Below are 5,404 nucleotides of genomic sequence, written 5' to 3'. Positions count from 1 at the left end.
GTGACATATTCTCAGACAAGCCAAAAGTTGCAAAGGTTAATTATCACACTATAGAACTTACTAGCTCCAAAGTTATAAAGCAGAAACCTTATCCCATACCTATGCGATTAGTAGATGCAGTTAAACAAGAGATCCAGGATATGGAAAGTGCGGGAATCATCGAGAAGTCTGCGTCATCCCACTGTAGTCCCATAGTAGTAGTGCGGAAAAAGGATGGCAGTGTAAGGATATGCGGAGACTATCGGAAAATCAACACGATCACAAAGGTGGATGCTGAACCAATGTGCGATCAACGAGCAATATTCTCGAGGTTGACTGAATCGAAATTCTTCAGTAAGCTCGACTTAGCAAAAGGATTTTTCCAGATTCCGTTACACCCCGAGAGTCGAGAACTCACTGCTTTCGCCAGTCCTGCAGGTCTGTATCAGTTTAGGGTACTTATACTCCCGTTTGGGTTAACAAATTCACCCGCTGTGTTCAACAGGGTTATGAGGGAAGTGTTACAAGGTGTGCGAGGAGTTGAAGCATTCGTTGACGACATCCTGGTTCATTCCTCCACGTTCGAGGAGCACCTGGAGATCCTCGAGGAGGTATTTCAACGGCTGCGAGGTACAAATATGACCATTAAGCCAAACGCCTCACAGGATGGTGTAGGAGCAGTCCTTATGCAGGAAACGGATGGTGAGATTTATCCCGTGGCGTACCACAGTCGAAAACTGAAGCCCGCCGAGAGGAACTACAGCACGATCGAGAAGGAGCTGCTAGCAGTCGTCGACGGAATTAAGAAGTATTATTTCTACCTTTACGGAGACAAGTTCCTGTTGGAGACCGACCACATGCCTTTGGAGAGTTTGCGTACGTCTAAAAACGCGAACGCTCGACTGATGCGCTGGGCTCTGTACCTCCAGCAGTTCAACTTCGCCATCCGCTACATTAAGGGCAGTGCCAACGTCGGCGCAGATTTCCTTTCTCGCCTTGTGGACAACGACTGGCAGGAGGACTCGGAGGAATCTCTGGGTTCAAAGCATCGTGATGGAGTCAAGAAGGAGCGCACGCGCGTGCAGGGTCCACGTGTGTGTGAACGTGAATCTAAGTGGGAAAACTTGTTAGATCACAGGGATTAATCAAAATTATTAATCTATTAGATTAACGAATTTAGTGAAGAATACACTCGCATCTTTACATACTTTAACTGAACATGATAATTTAAATTAATTCTCATGCAAAAAAATCTTGTCTGTAATTATTATATTACATTTAGTTCTACTTTCGTATTGTTCGAAATAAGTGCTCATAGTAATAACTTTAAGTTCATTTGCTAATATTTAAGACAAAGAATTTTTTTCTCCTTCGAAAAAAAAAATATTTTCGGTGGGGGCGAATGTCCAGGTGTTCATTTTCATGTGTAAATGAAAACGGAAAAAATAGAACACCTGACAACTATGCGTTGCCATGGAAACGTAAGCGACTCCTGGCAACTGTATTGCGCATGCGCGTGACAATCGGGCAGGTGGGCACGAGTCACGGCCAGTCACGACGACACTAGCTACTCGCAAGGAAACTATAGAAAACGCGGCGACTTCTTGAGAACCGGACGAGAAATTACCGGAAAATTATTGCTGACGGACGACCTGCACTTGCATCCCCGCCACCGCATAGCCTCAAAGTCTTAGCCGTATGTACAAGATAAGTAGAGAAAACAAACAAACTCAAAACAGTGAGTAATCCCGCAATATTCAGATTTGAAATAGAAAATGAATAGCCGGTTAGTGAGTGATCGCCGGAGGCGAGTGAAATAAACTTTGAAAAATCTACTTAAATATAAATAAACTCGTACATATATTTCGTAATACAATAGCAATATTTAGTTGCATCAATAAACTAAATTGTTACTTTCCCTGTGTCTTAAGTACCCTAAAAAAGTAATAATAGAAATTTGAATAATAAATGTTTAAATGGAATTATGCTATAGATTGAGTATAGACTGAGTTAATCATAAATGAATAACTTACAATGTGAATAAACTAATAAATTGTCAGATCTTATCAAGAATGAGAAAATTAACCGGGAACACAAATAAGTTATGAAAGATGAAAACTATATATATACGTAACAATTCTAAGAATTACTAGACTTCAGTATGAAACCTGATGCTTACACTAATCTTCGATAAGAACTTTTCTCTGACAAAGTGGGCGCCCCTAACAGGGACTTGACACGAGAGCTAGCAATGAAAATGGAAAACAGGAGGAGATTGATGATAGTTTCCCGTAACTCCATGGTGATTCTATAGTGAGTAGTGGTTCGTGTATGATAATTTTTGGGGAACATTTACTTTTACTTCAGATAAAATGTCTGGCAGAAACTTTCGTGAAAGAGGCTAAACTGATGGGTCTTGAGGATGCGGTGGCTATTGGAGATTACGTGAGCAAACGTTCAGGGTCGGGAGGAGCGAGAAATACGAGCGAGCCAACGTGAGCGTGAGAAAGAGGAACCGAGAAGAACGGGATAGCAGTCGAGCAGCGGATGACCAGCGAGTGCTGAGGATGCCAGCAGATTGAAGATGGAGGAAGAGGAGAGAAATCCGGCCGGCATCACTTGAACATGGCTCGTTGCGCAGGGACGGAGACGAACGGAAGCTCCCGCTGCAGGCATCAACCTTGCCGCACCATATTTAATCCGTTACCAGTGCGTACAAAGAAGGTGAGGCGAATTGAACCAATACGTTCAAGGAGGTTTGCAAGATCTTGCTGATCTCTATCAGTTAGATGAAGCCGCGAAGAAGCTTCACTTCGCAGAGTCTATTTGATGGGAAACCTTTGGAAATCCTCATCGTCTCGACGCGAGCGACAAAACGTACGCGTCAATGAAGTCGGGGGGGGGTTTTTTTTTTGGGGTGTGGGTTTTGGTTTGTATTTTAGTAAGATTGTTGGCTCGTTGATGAGGGCGTACGGGTTGACGGTGGACGACGCGAAACTTCAGTTCAACCGGGCGATGATGCAAGATAAGGAGACTGCCGCTCAGTTCCTGGTTCGCTTGACAAGCTACCTTGATCGTGGCAGGAGAAGGAGGGACGCCTAACTCCAAGGAAGGTTTCAGGGATTTGATGATACGTACTCAGCTAGAAAAGTCGTGCCCTCAGGACCTCGTGGCACAGTTCAAGATTCACAAGATCAAGACAGCAGAGCAGATGGCTTGAGAAGGCAGATGCCCACTTTTTTTATCCTGCATATGGGTATCACACTCGTAAGCAGTGGAAAAAAAGCCTGCCTCTTCAATCGGCCAGCAACAGAAAGAAAGGCAAGAAATACCTTTGCAGCAGCAACAGAAGTTTCAACCTACCCTAAATCTCACCTCCCTCCCCACCCCCCCCCCCCCCCCCCCCTACCCCACCCCCCGAATCAGTATTTGCAGACGAAAGCACAGCCGAATATACCACCCCAACAACGGCACTGACAAAACATCCGTGGGGGGGGCGAGCGGTGAATCAGGAAACTCAAGGTAAAAGAGTGTTCTATCTGAAACAAAAACCGGCAGAAAGGTGCGGCCGCCCGTATGAGTGAGGAAGATGAACCGCCCTATTTTCCCGAGAAGTCAGAAGTTAAAGACATTTCCGGGTACACAACCTATGACTATCTGCCACCTCTACAGATCAGCGAAGCAGAACTCTCTCCTCGTTCAGTCAGGGTCAGTAGGTGGTGTTCGGGTAAGTGTTCTCCGAGACAACGGTTCGTCGGGGTGTGTTATTAACAAAGTCATGTCCTACCACAACAATATACCGGATGGGGGGAGGAAAATTAATGTTAAAATGATTGATGGATCTCTGGTTAAGTTTCTGTCCCAGAGGCAACCATACACGTAGAGAGTCCGTTCTTTACAGGGGGAGTTACAGCCGCCGTGATGGTGAACCCGATCTTCGATGTCGGCATCGGAAACATCAAAGGGGGGGGGAATAGTTGTGGTGCTGATGCTGCAACGCAAACTGGATGCATGGGGGGGGGCTGCGGCTGTTACGAGAGGCATGGTTGGATGAAAATGAAGGAAGAACTTACTTCTCTGACGTCGGTAAGTGATCTGGTAAATTGCCAAGATATTGTACAGGAGCAAGAGAGTGATCCTTCGTTAGAATCGGTGCGAAGGAAGTTGACGGAGAAGTCTCTAAGTATGTCACATGGGGAAGAATCGTGTTTTATTGTGAAAAACAAGAGGATCTACGGAGGGTTAATGTTCTGACGCAACATGGAGAGGAGCGTCTTCAGTTCGTCGTTCCTCTCCTAGGCGAAGTATCGTCTTGCTGTTTTCCGGCTGGGTCACCATTCTGCTCTTGGAGGTCACATGGGTCAGAAGAAAACGCTTGACCGCATTCAGACGGAATTCTTTTGGCCTGGCATGTGGGGGGGGTCCTTTGTTCCGTCCCAGGAGATTGCAGGTTAGTTCGTCATGTGATATTTGTCAAAAGCTAGTGGGGGGGGGGGGGTTGGGGGGGGGGGGGACCGCGGACGGTGAAACCTGCACCACTGAAGCCCTATGCCGCTGATCTCCGAGCCTTTTCGAGAGAGTCGCCGTGGACATCTCGCCCCCCCCCCCCCCCCCCTCGCGACCAATTCACCCTGGAGGGCGAGTGATGGATCAGTACATTCCTCACGCTCGTGGATTTCAGTACGAGATGGCCAGAAGCAGTGCCCCACTCAAGAATATAGATGCTGTTACCGTTCGCGAAGCCATGGTGGAAATCTTCTGTAGGATCGGTATTCCCAGAAAAAGTATTTGGAGTGACAGAGGGACACAGTTCACCTCTGCGATGATTGGAAGAAGTGTTCGTTTATTGTCGATAAAGGGACTAAGAACGAACTCCATATCATCCGATGTGTAATGGTCTCTGTGAAAGATATTTATTCAATGGGGGGGGGCACGCTGCAAGAGAATGTTCAGGAGGATGGCAGCCCGCAGAGCAGCCGCCGAAAGAATGGCCACGCTCTATTGCACCGCTACTGTTTCCGCGTATAGAGAAGTATCCGCAAAGTTCTTTTTAAAAGTTCTTCACCCTTCGAAACTTGTGTACCACACTGTATGGAAGAGCTGTGCGAGGACCTCTTCAAATCTTTGCGGGAGCTATAGGGACGACAATTGCAGAGGGTCGCAGAGGTCAAGTCCAATTATACCTATCGTCATTGATCTGGCCAATCGTCTCCAGTCTACCTGTGAATTAGCAAGCAAGAACTGTTGAAAGCACAGGAAGTGCAGAAGGCTTATTACGACAAGAAACATAAGGTACGTCAGTTCAAAGTAGGTGATAAATGCCTTCTTCTCTTGCCCACTTCTCACAACAGTTGTTGGAACAGTGGAAAAGGTCCTTATGGATATCGTTAGATAGAATATCTGATCATAATTATGTAAAGAAGTA

This window comes from Penaeus japonicus, unplaced genomic scaffold, assembly GCF_977035675.1.
Source record: "Penaeus japonicus unplaced genomic scaffold, GWHDUDI00000001_assembly GWHDUDI00000004, whole genome shotgun sequence".
Taxonomy (NCBI): domain Eukaryota; kingdom Metazoa; phylum Arthropoda; class Malacostraca; order Decapoda; family Penaeidae; genus Penaeus; species Penaeus japonicus.
This window is presented reverse-complemented; position numbering follows the sequence as displayed.